The sequence below is a fragment of the Vulpes vulpes genome, chromosome 5, assembly GCF_048418805.1.
Source record: "Vulpes vulpes isolate BD-2025 chromosome 5, VulVul3, whole genome shotgun sequence".
NCBI classification, from domain to species: Eukaryota; Metazoa; Chordata; class Mammalia; order Carnivora; family Canidae; genus Vulpes; species Vulpes vulpes.
This window is the reverse complement of record NC_132784.1, coordinates 66,979,113-66,994,814: the sequence shown is the minus strand read 5'-3', so window position 1 is coordinate 66,994,814 and position 15,702 is coordinate 66,979,113. Positions and strand designations below refer to the sequence as shown.

The following is a 15,702-nucleotide window of genomic DNA, read 5'->3' as shown; positions in this document are numbered from 1 at the left end:
TCTGTCCTCGGATCTCACTCCTCCCTGCCCCAAACAGATGCAGACAGTAAAGAACATTCATCCTCACAGGCTGACAGCTTTCTGTAGCTCATGCACAGTACGCAGAGCTGTGCGGGCTCGTCAGTAAGTCCCCTGGGAACCCCGTGCCCAGGTTTGGGCTGTGGGTGACATTGTGCCCACTTCATGGAAGGGAAAGATAAGCCTTTGAGAGGTGCCTGTGCAGCCCAGTTCAACAGTGTACCGAAGGCCCCTGCACTGTGGGTTGCTTACGGTATGCTGGTTGCACAGGTGTATTCAGTTTGTAAAAATGCATTGTTTTTCTGTTGTATATTCACTTCAATAAAAATTCAAAAATGGTACTTTTCCTGTTTTCCTGGCTTCTTATAGGAATCTTTCCCAATATGCCAAGGGTCCACTGCCTGGCTGAGAATGCTCCTGCCCCTGCCCCAGGCCCGTGCACAGGGGCTGCTCTGCAAGTGCACATCACCCACCACACCCAGCCTACGGCATCCCCCAACTTTAAGAAAGTGTGTTACCTCTGCCCTGTGAGAGGTGGAGAGGGAAAGCAGGACTGTCCAGAAGGGTGTGGGCCCCCACCCCCAGCCAGAGGCTCTGGGTAGTGAAGCAGGGATGCCCACCCCCACGGCTTGGCCGGCAGTTAGGTGCCACATGAGAGCTGGGTCCTGGCCAGCCGTGTAAGGCAGTGGGAGAAGGTAGATGAGACCCAGGACAAAGGAGGGTCCAGAACCTTCTGAGAGGAAGAATCCATGAGGTCAGAGGATGGGGGCCTTCACTGTGAGCAGGGTCGCATGTGGGATCTGAAGGACACAGTGGCACAAGTGGACAAAGCCACCCAAACGCAGACACCCCTCAGCACACCCAGGGTGATGTGGCATGCCTAGACAACATTCCCATTCATCATCGCCATGATGTTCCTGGCCACCCAGAGCAGGGATTACCAGGAATCCCGTCTCACCTGAGAGGTTAACAGTGCCCAGGCTCCTGAGGTTCCCTGCAGCACGGTCCCCTGGCTTATCCCCACTCCTCCAGCCAAGGCATGACCTGCCGGGGCATGAGGAGTCAAAATTCCACACTATGGTTCTTAACCTTCTGAGGGTCACAACGCTCTCTCTGATAAACTGATCCTCTCGTCCGACACAGACACCCACAGGAGCACACTCAGTGATGTCACCAAAGTCCCATGACCTCCCCCTGGCAGGGAGGACCCAGCTCCAGCCCGATAACCCCTTGTTAGGCAAGTGGGGAGGTAAGGGGAGCTACTGACCTCTCTTTCTATAAAGTAACCTCTGTCTCAGGAGGGAGCAAGGTCCCTGTTGCCAGGTATTCAAGTTAGTCCGTGACTACAGGTGAGGGGCCGCAGGTGAGCCTCGCCGGTTGTGAGCACCATCGGGAAGACAGCTCCATAGAGGACTGGCCTCCAATCGGCTGCTCTCCAGCCAGGAGGGGAAGCGCTGGGGAGGAGGTACGGGGGTGGGGGGTGAGTTGCCAGACCCAGTGTTAGCCAGAAACCCAGAACACCCTACCCTGCAGCAAGAGGTGCCTGGGCTGTGGAGACAGGGGGAGGAAAGGAGCTCCTGGAAGCTGCCCCAGGCACAAAAAAAAATTCTAGCTCTGTTCTGTACTTTCTCCCCAAACTGGAAAGACCACATTTTCACCACGGTTTACACTCTGGGCAGTTCAGGTGCACCCTTCAAAGGCCACAGATGGGGAGTGTTTTTCAATTTCTTATGCTTTTCCCAAAGTGAAACTCTTAGGGAGGGGAACCACCCTGAGGAGCCAGGGGTGGATGAGTGGGTGGCAGGCAAGCTTCCACGCCACCCGGATGGGCGTGGCCCCAACAGGCAGGCTCTTTCCAGGAGGAGCGGCTCCTGCTTCTAGGATGTTTAGAAAGCATGGCACACTCCACTTCCAGGTCTACAGGGGCACCCACTTCACTCTCCAAGTACCTGGGAACTCACAGTGAGGGCGGCTTCCCCAGATGCCACAGGCAGCACCTACCCTCCTCGTGGCCTGCTCAGGGCCTGGGTGACCCCGGCCAACATGGCCCTCCCACCCGGCCTCCTTAGGGCCTCTCTTCTCCCACTGGTGGAGAGACACTGGACACAGAATGGACAGGAGCCAGCCAGCCATGGGGATGCTGGTGGGAGTAGGGCCAGATGGAAGAGAACAGAGCAGAACAGAAAGGCAAGGAAGCTCTCAGGACAGCAGTCAAGACGGGCAATGTGTTGCACTGAGACCACAGCAGAGACAGCCAGGAGAGTGGTGGCAGAGGACCCTATAGCATCACCCCAGACACACAGAACCCCCTTCATGTCCTCTATGATGGTAGGGAAACCGTCATAAGCAATAAATACAATAGACAGGCAAAGTTAGTACCTTGAAACATTAGTGCTATGGTTTGGAAAAACAGAGCAGGGTACAAGGTCTGGGAGTGGGGGGCTCTCATTTCACCTAAGGCGGTTAGGGCAATCCCCTGAGAGAGTGACACCTGGCAAAGACGTGAAGGGGTGAGAGAGGGCTGAAGAGAAGGTATCATCAAAAGAGGGAACAGCCAGTGCAAAGGTCCTAGGGTGAAGCATGGAGGAGGAGCAGACACTGCTCCTAGGTCCTCCTTCCCTGCCAGGCAGCGTGCCTGTATGCCCCAGACCCTCTCATCCCACAGTCCCCTGTGGGTCAGAGGTCTCAGCTGCATATCCCCCAGGTGAGAGGACTGCAACTCTGAGAAATGTACCTTGACCTTCTCTGGTCACTCCACCCAGGGACAATTTTTTTTTTTAATTTTATTTTACTAAAAAAAAATTTTTATTGGAGTTCAATTTGCCAACATATAGCATAATACCCTGCTCATCCCGCCAAGTGTCCCCCTCAGTGCCCATCACGCAGTCACCCCAACCCCCCCGCCCACCTCCCCTTCCACCACTTGTTCATTTCCCAGAGTTAGGTGTCTCTCATGTTTTGTCACCCTCACTGATATTTTCACTCATTTTCTCTCCTTTCCCTTTAGTCCCAGGGATGATTTATTGACTCAGGGCCTGAGCTTCTGGGTAGCAAGAAGGAATCGCAAGAAGAAAGAGTGCAACGCAACAGGGAAGAGGAAGGTAGGGTGGACGGGCTGAGCGGAAGCCACTGGGCCCAGCCACCTCCAAGCTCCGGAAACCATATGGGTCACCATGAAAAACAGACTGTCACCTGATGGCCACGGACACCAGGAAAACACTTTTGGAAAACACTGTAGCACATGGCATTATGGGCCATGGAAAGGTCTCCCCAGGGCTCACCCTTGCAGGAATGCATCCGAAGGAATACTGGAGGAAGGAAAAAGATCTGATCACAGTATTTGCTGCAGCCTTATTTGCAATAAAAATATAAACAAAATATCTCCACAGTCAGGGGTAGCCAGACTGTTCTCCCAGCGTAAAGTCACATCCACAGAAGTAATAAAAAAGTGGTTGCGGGGACATCAGAGAATGTGCACGATATCGTGTTAAGTCAAAACACACCCACACGAAATATCAGAAAGGGAGACAGAACATAAAGACTCCTAACTCTGGGAAACAAACTAGGGGTGATGGAAGGGGAGGTGGGCGGGGGGTGGGGGTGAATGGGTGACGGGCACTGAGGGGGGCACCTGACAGGATGAGCACTGGGTGTTATTCTGTATGTTGGTAAATTGAACACCAATAAAAAATAAATTTATTATTAAAAAAAAAGTACACCCACACGACCTAACTCTAATTGTACTTGTACTGCGGTTTCTTTTTTTTTTTTTTTTAAGATTTATTTATTTATTTTTATTTATGATAGACACAGAGAGAGAGAAAAAGAGGCAGAGACACAGGAGGAGGGAGAAGCAGGCTCCATGCAGGGAGCCCGACGTGGGACGATCCCGGGACTCCAGGATCGCGCCCTGGGCTCAAGGCAGGCGCCAAACCGCTGAGCCACCCAGGGATCCCCTGCACTGCGGTTTCACCGACAGGCTCAGTGGGGACGAAGATTGAACAGGAGACCAGGAAAGATGACCTCGTTGGGTCTCTGGGTAAATTTACTCTTCATGTCTTCACCCTGAATTCCATTTGTGTTGCTACAAAGTTATCTGTGCCAAAGAGTTTTTCAGGACCATGGATCAGAAGGGCCGGCCAACCAGGTCGGCGTTCCGAGTGTGAGCGCTGGAGCCCACTGGGGGCGACGGTTCAGGCCCGGCCCTCTCGGACGGCCGCGTCTGGCCCTAAATGGGGGGGATTACTGTCCGTCTAGTTCAAAGACTGTGGACTAGACTGGGAGCCAGGACGATTCATACACAGGCTTGACCCAGACAGCAGCCGGGGTGGGGCAGTATCCTCCATCCAGTACTGGGCCAGCTCGGCTCCAAAGGAATGTGCACGGACTCACACTTGGGGGTGGGGGTGGAGGGACACTGGGCTCTCACTGTGAAATTTGGGACAAAATTTTAGAGGCAGGAAATGAGATCTACCCTTAAAAGGGCACCACCAGGCCCGGAGTAGACCAAATTCCCCTGTGATGTTTCCTCTGTCCTGGTCTCCCAGTTGGTTTAACCAGGCACAAGGTTACCCTTTCCATGGCCGTGGATGTGCATGGTCCCTTCTTGCCATAACCCTCAGGACACCCCCCAAAGAGTCCTGTGGGCCCCCCCTCCCTGTTAGGGGCCTGGGGGGAGGTCCTCCCACCTGGTTGCAAGTGGTCTGACGTTCCCAGCACCCTCAGCCAAACAGCGTCAGACACAGGCCGCTGGCTCCTTCTCCCTCCTCCCCTGGGTTTCAGGACCCATGACCAATTTCCAAGTCTGAAAATCCAGCGCCAGCCATCCCACTCTACCCCATGTAAGCATATCCAGTATTTATATATAGAATTCATAGCAGATGTCTGGGCTTCCATTCCAATAGCCTGTATTTTATACTGTTCACATGGTTACTCTAAACACAACTCAACTCAAGGTAACCCAATCCTCTGCTACTCGACCAAATAAGCAACATTTTTAGTGCACGCCTTATTGATACTCACCAAGCGTTACATTGCTCACTGGGCTGGCGAGGCTGGGACACAAGCTGTGGATTTACCAGCCAGGAGTGACCCTCCATCCCACACCAGCCCTCTAGGAAAGGAAGACTACATGGGACACATTCAAGGATTTAGTCGGGCAGGACACACACTGCACACACACAGTTTAACTAAACAAGAAGAAATGGCAGGTGAGTGCCACAGACAGGAGATATCTAGAGCCTGAAGGAAAATGAACTGTTGGCTGGACCTGGCAGGCTTCCTGGAGGAAGGGAGACCAGAGCCTGGAAGGATGAATAAGGCTTTGTGAATACCGAGTGTGCCCAGGCTCAATACCAAGATATATGTATGCACTTGAAATAATTTTACTCACAATGGCTTACAAGCAACTTACCCAACTCCTAACAGCTCTGGATGCCTTCTAGCAGTTTCTCAAATGGGTATTGATGCTACCCTCCTGCACACCCCATCCCCAGGAGCTTCCCTACTCATGCCATATCCCCAGGTATGCCTGGGTTCCTCTGCCCCTGTCTACCTGTCCAGCCCTGAACCAGCAGCACACACCCCAACACCTGGCAGCGCCAGCCCCTCGTTTCCTCCTCAGGATGTCCTGGCTGTCCTGAGCCTTCTCCACATTTCACAACCAGCTTCCTGAGTTCCAGAGTCTCTGCTGGGATGTTTTATATGGGATCTTAAAGTGTTCACAGTATGAAAGGCAAAAATGTCACAGCAAAGCTGGCGGGACAGAAAGATACACCAGGATGCTTATTGTGCTGCTGTCTCATAGTGAAAGCCTGGCTTCAGGAGTGTATACATTACTGTGGGAGGTGGGTGGAGTGGATGCTTCATAACAGGGTGAATGTACCCCATGCCACTGGGCTGGACGTTTTTACGTGGTTACGATGGTAAATTTTATATGATGCATATTTTAACACAACTTAATGGTATAAATCAAAGCGCATGGCGTAGTAACATTACAGAATCGTACAAGCTACTCAAAAGAATGACTTAGAACTGCAGGTAGAGCCTGCATTCAGGATTTTATCTTTAAATGTTGGGCAGTCATTAAAGCATGTCTGCAATGTGCTACTTATTTATTTGAGCCCGTGTAGACTCATCTATTCTTAGTTTTTTTTTAAGATTTTTATTTATTTATTTGAGAGAGAGAATAGGAGCACCAGGTGTGGGGGGGGGGGGTAGGGGGAGAAGGAGAAGCAGGCTCCCTGCTAAGCAAAGAGCCCAATGCAGGAGTCGATCCCAAGACCTCAGGATTATGACCTGAACCAAAGGCAGATGGCTAACCAACAGAGCCACCTAGCCACCCCTTCCTAGCTCATTAAATGGATTAAGGTCCAATATCCCCATTTACTCTGATGTTTATACTTCCCTACATTTGGACAGTGAGATTCCCTTCAGGCTGACTCCTACTGGCACACCTCCACTGCCCCCTGAGGGTTTCTTTACTTTCTGCCCCAATAATATGCTCCAGGCACAGGGGCCCCTTTCCCTACCTCAGCCCTGGCTCTGGCCTTTCCTCTGAGGAGCTCTGGTTCCTCTCTTGGGACAGTGAGCTTTGGAAGCCCAGACCTGGGCATGGGGTCTGCTCACTGCTACTTGGAAATCACTGTCCCCGGGGTTGTCAGGAGGTGCAGCTAGAAAACACGAGCACAGGCCACCCTCGTTATCCAAATATCCCATCTCTTAGTTGGCCTATACGCTAAATTTTCTTTACAACCCTCAAGTCATTGGCAAAGCTCCTGTGATCACCAGACCCTCTGTGCACACACAGAGGGAAAGAACTGTCGTCTCATGTGCCTGTCCCACTGAGGCAGGACAAGGCGATGTTCTGCCTCCTTGTTTCTGCTCTCAAACAAAACATCCTGTTTTGTACCCTAGTGAGTGCCATGTTGTTCATATTTCTGGGCTTTTTGGCGGGGTCACCATTAGAAATGGTCCCTAGGCACGGTGCTCAAATGCTGTGTGGCATGCCCGCATGCAAGAAGGCCAAGGCCAGCCTTACAGACACAATATGGGCTGCAGGAGCTTCCTGAAGGCATGACTCCCAGCACTGCTGGCCATGCATTCATGCCATCCATCCTAAACAAGGAGTCTTCGACAAACTCAGATGGGAAGTAAGGCTACATACTGATCGGTAGATGAAGATGTCAGGACGAGAGGCCCACAGAAAGCCAGCCTTGCATTTCCCGGTCTTCACTAAGTCAGTGTCTGTAGAGACTTTACAGGACACACTGCTATAAATAAGGAGAACCAACAGTCGTGAATCCATGCACTTTTACACACAGAGACACCTAAAATTGTATTTCTATATCACCCTCTGCATGTGCGTGCACATGCAGGAAAAATCCATGAGTGCGTGGCACTCCTTGCGATTTTACACATTTCTTCAGGGTGCTTTCTAATCATTCCTTTTTTTTTTTTTGGCGATTTTTTTTAAAGCTTTAATTTATTTATTCATGAGAGACACAGAGAGAAAGGCAGAGACATAGGCAGAGGGAGAAGCAGGCTCCCGAATGAGCAGGGAGCCCAATGTGGGACCCAATTCCAGGACCCCGGGATCATGCTCTGAGCCGAAGACAGCCGCTCAACCACCGAGCCACCCAGGCATCCCTAATCAGTTTCCCTTTCTGCATGTGTTAGTATCTTCTCCAAAGTGGAAAACTGGTGTTTGGGGCTGTCCATTGACTGACTTATTTGCTCAATATAACCAACTTCCCAACCACTCCCCAGCCTCTGCCGCCCGCCACTGCTCACAGCACCCCTGCTTGCTTCCCGGACACCGGGCGCCCAGGCCACATCACCACCAGCACCTCCACACCGTACCCCACCACCACCCCGCTTCCTCACATGCCAGGGGCTAGCACCTTTGCCCTGGGAAAGGATAGACACAGTGGTTCGTGTAGGGGAAGTAACATCTCCAGGACTGTGTCTTCTTATCCATAAACATTTATTTAAATATTGTTTAGGTCCTTCTACAAAACTGTATTCTTTTCCCAAACTGTCTTGTACATACTACTTAGATACAATCCTAGGTACTTTAGATAAAGCTCAAACCATCATTTACAAAAACAAAAAAACTAAGGCGGGCACTTGATGAGATGAGCACTGGATGTTATACTATATGTTGGCAAACTGAATTTAAATATTTAAAAAAGGGATCCCTGGGTGGCGCAGCGGTTTGGCGCCTGCCTTTGGCCCAGGGCGCGATCCTGGAGACCCGGGATCGAATCCCACATCAGGCTCCCGGTGCATGGAGCCTGCTTCTCCCTCCGCCTGTGTCTCTGCCTCTCTCTCTCTCTCTCTGTGACTATCATAAATAAAAAAAATAATAATAAAATAAAATAAAAATTTTTAAATTTTAATTAAAAAAACAAAAGGGGGGGGCACCCGGGTGGCTCAGTCAGTGAAGCATCTGCCTTCAGCTCAGGTCATGATCCCGGGATCCCAGGATCGGGTCCCGCATTGGGCTCCCTGCTCATCCAGGAGCCTGCTTCTCCCTCTCCCTCTGCTTCCCCCCCTGCTTGTGCTCGCCCTCTCTCCCTCTCTCTCTCAAATAAATAAAATCTTTTAAAATAAATTAATTCACTAAATAAAAAACAAAAAAAGCATGACTCGAACAGAGAGAAACTGCAGAATTCCCTCAACTGTTACGATAAAGCATACCTCAGAGGCACTTGGGCTGGGGTGGGAGCCTCTCCCCACCACTGGGCAGGAAAGTTCTATTTCCCCTATAAGAGGAAACAGGAAAGGCGCTGATCTGGCTAAAATGACGGGGATCAAGGAAAAATCTGCGTGGTCCCCAAAAATGCAAGTGAATGAGGCTCCCCAGGTGTGTGCACAGAGAAGTTCAGTCCCTCACTTCCGAGTCCAAGAAGCACGCGCTGGATCGCGGAGCACAGACTGCAGGGATGTTGGAATGGCTGGAAAATGTCTGCAGCTCCACCATAGGAGCACCGAGCTCAGCAAAACCCCACTGCAACTTCTCAAGGCAATTTCTTGATTAACGTCATGTTAAATGCCCAAACTCCCTTTTACATGGGCAGTTCCTCGGAGCTGGGAACCTCCCACCCCACGCCTCCGCCCGGCGCCCAACGCAGGGGAGCACCCTGTCACTGGGGTGCAGAGGCCACGTGAGGCCACCATCCCAGCAACGGAGCTTCACCTTCCCTCTGGGGCTTCTGCCCAATGAAGATAGGCTCCCCTCAGTGACACATTCTGCGGTTCCTAAACATTCTAAAGGGGACACTTGACATTTACAACAATCATAAATGTTGGGTTTCCTTTAACTGAACAGATGTTCTGCCTTTTATGGAAAGCTCAGCAAACAAACGTGTTGGCCTGAGTGGGCTGAGCTGGAGTGGAACTCTCCATAACCTCTCCCAAAGCCCCGGAAGACTCGGCTCTCCCAGCTCCCACCTGGCCTGCCCTGTCAGAGCCCCTAAAGCCTCCCCCACCCATCTATCCACCTCAGACCCACTCAGCCAGGGATGTGCCCAAACTCCTCTCACACCCCCAACCTGGCCTCAGCCGCCCAGGTTCCTCGCAGGCTCCAGCTCCCACCAGAGCAGACCAAGGAGACTCCACTCTCTACCACCATGCCTCCACCATTCCTACCCCCCGAGCCCTCCCTGGTCCCACACCTGGCCCAGGTGAAAGCCAAGTCCTCCGTGAGACTGCCCAACTCCCCTCCAAGGCTGGCTCTGGCACATGGGGCTTCTGGCAGAGGGCCCTCCTTCTCCCTCTCTGTTCAAGGTGCTATCCTGATAATGACCTATCCATCAATCAGGTATGCTGACATCTGCACTATATTAATAAATAAATATTGTACTTTGCTTCAAATCCAGAGCAGATATAGCCATGGTTGGCATTAAGACTATAACCTATTACAAAGGATGCTTATCTACTCCCAAACCAAGGCTGCTTGGGATAAAAAGAAATAGCTTTTATTACGACCACAAGGGTGGGGAGTTCAGAAGACAAAACTTGAGTGGCGCCTCTTGGGACAGGGCGGGCAGGGGAAAGCTAGAAAGCAGCTCGAGGAATCTTCCGGAAGTTATACTCTTGACCTGGACTAAGACGCATGGCTGTGGACATTCATCAAGCTGCTCTCTGAGGTCTATGCACATCACTGGCTGCAGAAGCAAGGTCAACACCTCTCATCCCACCTGCCCTGTCCCAGCCCAGTCACGTGGGTTGGTGCCCAGTCCTCAGGTTCACCTTGCACCTGCTAGACTCCAGGTGCCTCCCCACCTGCTCCTCCATTCACAGGCTCACCAGCCTGGGCTTATGGCACAGCTCAGAGCCAACCATCTTCCTCCAGCTTGGTCACCCCGTTTCTACAGTTCCCCAGCTGCTAGTTTCCCTAGCCTTAACACGCACCCGTGTGCGCACACACACACAGGGTACTTAACCCTGAGGCCCAGGAAAGCTTCCAGAGCAGGAACCACATTTCAAAGGTCAGGGAAGCAGGCGGACAGGAAACTATGAGGGCAGGTCTGGGGGGAGTGGAGCAGGAAAGAAGAAATCAGTTGTAAAGGATACAAGAAAATGAAGCTTCAGATGTCTTAGAGTACAAAGAAGTTTAGAAAAAACCCTTAAATAGTATTTTCATTAAACAAGGAGATGGGCTGGGCGGGGGGTGGGGGTGGGGAGGTCCCTGATGCCACCCTGTGTAAGGGGGCTGTGCCCTGGGGCAGGCAGGAGGACATTGTGGCCCATGCTAAGGAGGAGCCTGAGCTCAGCTACTCTGGAAAGTCCTAGAAGATGAGCAAAGCCCCAGGACCTGGCACAGACCCACTGAGCACCTGTCAGAGGGACCCCTAGGAATCAGTTGGGGTAGCACACTGCCCCCAAGGGCCACTCTGAAGGTCCTGACCCTGGCCCAAGTAACATGGACCCCTTCCAGAGGTGACTATGGGGCCCTAATTCCCACCCAACATAGGCTCACCCCCAATGCAGAACACCTCCCGGGATGACTGTCAGATGATCATCAAGCCTCCCACCTGGCAAGTCCTGGACACCCCTTCACAACTGAAGTCAGCTCCCCAGCCCAACTCCCACATGGGTCAGCAGACTCCAGAGGGATCTGCTGTGGGCTTACTGCCCACTCACTCTCTATCTTAACCCAACTCAATCTCATAGCACCTTCCCTGCCCTGCCGCCTGGCCTGAGGGAAGAGCAGTTTTACCTCTTTTTTTTTTTTTTTTTTTTTTGATGACCAAAATAAGCTGGACCTCCAGCAGCTCACTGAGACCACACAGCACACAAAACGTGGGGCCCGGGGGTGGAGACCCCGATCCTAAGCTGGCTTTTTCCTCCACTACCACCCACCACACCACACGTCATCCACGTCTATCTGAGGGCACAAATCCCAAAAGCAACCAACAGGCAACCTCAAAGAATGCAAAAGTTGACAGATCTCACTAAATCTCTTGACATGAGTGGGCAGGGGCTTACTCTGACCTTGGACCCAGACACGAAGCCGGGCTACTCTATACAGTCAGCAGAGTGAGGAGACCACTGCCCAGAGGTGACAAGTGTGAAGAAGCAGGGGTGATGGGAAAGAACAGTGCCAGTGATGTCCCCTGTTACCTTGGGCACTATAGAGCTCACACACCAGTAACCACCCCTTTTCCTCAACCTGTGGAGTGAGCCTACAGAGAGGAGACACAATCTAGCATGTAACTGCCATTTTAAAGGCTCTGAGAAGTCCCATAATGAGGAAACCTAGTTCATGTCCTATACCCAGGATTTCCCAAGTGTATCTGATAAAAGAGCACCATTTAGTTTTGACCTAGGGGACACATTTTGAGAAAAAGTGGCCTGGAGGTAAAGTGAAATGGAAAACACAAAAGCAAAACTGAATAGGACACGTCAGCAGAGACTGAGCAGAGGCACCACAGATCCTATCTCCAGCCCATCACACTTACTTCCCATCCTCAGCCACCTCCTCCCCTTTTCATGAACAATAAGACTGATATATCCAAGTCTGGGGGCTCTCTAAGGCTCTCTGGGGGCTCTCACATGGTCTTCTGGCCAGAGGATGTCAGTCCTGACAAAGATTTTCTCCATCCGGTTACTGGGAAATTATTTGCAACCAACCACCCCAGATACCAATGACCCAACAAGCTCCAGGACGCTGGTCTACACAGGCAGGTAAGCATCCTACCCCCACAACATGGCTCAGAACTGGAAATGACCCCAACTGCCTGGGACCCCAAGCCCAGTTCCTTGAACGCAGCCCCAGAAGTGCATGGGGCCCCAGAGCTGGTGCCAATGCCAGGGAGGGAGGGCACAGCCCACACCAGGGCCAGTTACCAGAGATAATCGCCCTTTCCAAAACAGAGTCCATTAACGGAGTGCATTGGTGGTGGATGTCAGGGTCTGGTTACAAACACTGCAGAGATTTCCCTGTGAGGGAAAGTGCTGCTCCCTGAAGCCGTTTCCTCTACCAACTATGTTGTATTTGGGCAAATATATAAGTTTCACTGCGGTGACCCTGCAGGTGCTGACAGGTAAGGGAGCTGGAAGCAGGGGCCCAAGCACCTGTGAGGGACAGAAGTGGGTTCCCCAACAGGCACCCCAGTCTCTCCTTCCCTCCTGTTCCTCATGAGCTTGTGCTTGCTCTCTCGTGCTCGCTCTCTCTCTCACACACACACTCACATGCACTCACTCTGCAAGCCCTAATTTAGCAACCGTGGAATGTTACTAGCTCAGTGATACCTAGGACAAGTTTGTAGGAAATACGACATTTGATTTATGTTTGCAAATGTGCGTTTTCACTAATTAGAAGGTTTAGGGCAGAGTAGGGAAAAATATGTATTTCAGAGTCCCAGTTGGACTTGCCAGAAACCAGCCCATTACTAACATTCTTATTTTCGACAAAATATAGCATTCTGATTACATACCATTTCGGCTCAACAGCTCCCTGCTCCCGGAAGTGGCCCAAGGCCATGGCAGGGACTGACCCGGAGGCCCTGGGGGGCTGACTCTGCCAGCCCATTCCAGCGAAAGGGGAGGCAGGAGCTTCCACCCAAAGTCCTGAAGGCCCCATGGAAACAGGCACCAAGGTGGCTGCTCAGGTTCGTACAGAAGGTGGGGCCACCCAAGAGAGCCTTCTGGCCTGGGTCCTCCCCATCTCTTATAATGAAGGCCACGTATCTAAATGCACTGGGGGCTCTGCAGCCTATTTCCTTTATAGATGAAAGAAAACACTTTTATAATTCAAATTGCAATTAAGGAGTAGGCAGTGGGGCCTCAGTCTGCCAATTTGAGTTCTGCGTGATCCCAAGCAAGTTCTGCAGGCTCTCCTAACCTCAGTTTGCTCATCTATATAATGGGCACCCAGGCCCCAGAGTGGCGGGAAGGATTCAATGAGTCAATCGAACATCCCTTAGAACCTGCCTGGCACACTGTAAATGTGTAGTACCGTGAGCTACTTTTATTTATTAAGCCTAGTTATGTGTATCGCGGGTGTTCGAAGGCAGGGTACCTTGACCAAAAAGTAAAGATATCATGTAATGCACACCCTAAATAAAAATGCACACCCCAGAGAAACATTCTTAATGGACATCAGTATAAAATCCATCCTAAGTGCAAGCTTTTATGGGTCTCTTAACAGTCCTTGGAAATTAACCAAGGAGGTGCTAAGGATCCTGCACTTGTGTGCACGCATGTATTATGTGGGAGCACATGCAGCTGTGCGGTCCATGGCTCCCAAGGAGCACATGCATCACCCATGTCAAGCGCAAAAGGGACAGGCCAACCAGCCAAGGAGGGCCCGAGGGCCTGCTGACTCTGGGGATGTCCACTGGGGTCTACCTGGCTCTCCGGCCAACTCTGCCTCTGCAATGTGTCCTAGACACCTACCCTTTGGCCAGGGACACCAGTATTTGATGTCAGAAAGAAGGGGCCAGATCAGCTCCAGGTAACATAGTCCCAGGATGCACAAAGGCAATGCACATACAAGAATTTAGTGCACGGCCACACAGCAAACTAAAGAGTTAGAAACAAAGGTGCACAGGGCCCCGGTGCCTCTAAGCAGCCCCCTACCCCCCCCCCCCAACAGTCAGCGGGAATGTCAGCAGGAGTCCCTAACCCTGCTGGCACAGACTGGTCCTTTCCACTGAAGTGGGAGAAGGTGGGACGACTGCAGCGGCCCCACCCCACCCCGGGCCCACTGGCGAGGAAGACTGCGTTTTCCCTGTGTGGTCACAGAGATCTCATTGTTCTGCTCCACAGAGAGGAAACGAGAACTGAGCTCAGAACGCATTTTGGAATTGGCAGAAAAGAACATCTGGGAAAGGAAATGCATTTCAGAAACAAACATACCTTTGTACCAGCTTTTATTTTCTTTAAGTGTTGCACAAAAAAAATAATAATAAAGGCGTGCCAAATTTACCATCACTCTACAAAATCTCATTTTTTATGGGGCAAGACTGGGAGGCTCTGCTTTCAAATGATCTACTGTTCCTGAAAAAAAAGCAGCCCGCTAGGTGCTGAGGCCTCGAGGCTGCTGCCAGGAGCCAAACAAAAGACCTCAGGCTCGCAACACTTCTGTCCCAGGCAGAGCAGAGTGGACAGAGAGAAACCATGGTTCTTGGTCCCTGCTGAAACCCTGTCCAAAGCCCCTCCGGCCACTAACATGTCTTGAAGAGCTGGAGCTTCTGGGTCCTGAATATCTTATGCAGGTCTGGGGGCTGCCTGTAAATGCTCAGCACTTTAGACCAGCTCTGATTATTCTCATTATACTTGGAAACAAGCTAAGCATCGGATCTGAAGTTTTGTAAGAATGTGGAGAAGCCTGAAATGAGCATTTGGGAGGGCCCTGGGTGTGGGGGGGGGGTGCTTTTTCAGTATGTGGGTATGTGGAAGGGGGGGACTGGGTAACCTGCCCAAAGTCACCCTCTGCTAATCAGCAACACAGGAGAGCAAAGAGGACAGGTTCTTACCAAAGCACTTGAAATTCACTCATTCAGGGCACCTGAATGACCCCCAGATCTCTCTGCAGAAGGGTCAGACAAGGGAGGGGCATCCAGTCCCCAAGGCACTGCGGTGACCTACCACATTCCAAGGAAGAAGCCCAGCATCTCAGCCTCTGCCCCCAGGGATGGTGGCCTCCCACCCCCTGACCATATATCTGGGTCCTATGTTCCAGGACAACCCTTCTGTGCCCAGGGAGAAGAAGAAAAGGAACAGAGAGATGCACCTGGAGCCTGGGACTCCAACTGCTCCTTCTTGCGCAGAGAGAGTAGGTCCCAGAAGAGTGCTGCTTAGAAGGGGGAGCCAGGTAAGGCTGGTGGGTCGGCAGGCCCTCCTACTCATCTCCGTGGCTCCTGCCCCAGGCCCCCCCCCACCCCCAGCATCCCAGCAGAACTCTGTACAGGGTCCAGGTGCTCCTCAGATTCAATGTCCACATCTGTAGGAAGGGGGTAAGGACATACCAACCATTAAAACCACACAGCAACCCGGCACTGTGCCTACACACTCCCCAAGGGCCCCCTTATAAGGACCACTGGGCTTCAGAAGTGCCTCAGGGGCTCTAAGCCTGGAGCTACAGGTCTCCCTCATGACAGAGTCTAACATTCCTGTCGCACACTGAGCAGCATGCAAGGGTGGAGGGAGGGAGTGCCTGCCCCTCACTGGCTC

General features: G+C 51.8%; 1 protein-coding gene across 5 annotated transcripts in view; it reads right to left on the bottom strand.

Annotated features, from left to right (window-relative positions):
- LRP5 (LDL receptor related protein 5) overlaps positions 1 to 15,702 on the bottom strand; it is a 108,778-nt gene that overhangs the window by 79,294 nt on the left and 13,782 nt on the right. The window contains exons 1-2 of one of the 5 annotated variants that reach the window (XM_072758568.1): positions 1,286 to 1,472; positions 977 to 1,062 (exon numbers count right to left, since the gene is read on the bottom strand). The exons of 2 other annotated variants lie outside the window; for them this stretch is intronic. The gene's annotated coding sequence lies outside the window, so the exon portion shown is untranslated. Of the gene's footprint in view, positions 1 to 976; positions 1,063 to 1,285; positions 1,473 to 15,262; positions 15,473 to 15,702 lie in introns of those variants that run through there. 2 more of the 5 variants (XM_072758567.1, XM_072758566.1) reach the window with 2 other exon arrangements.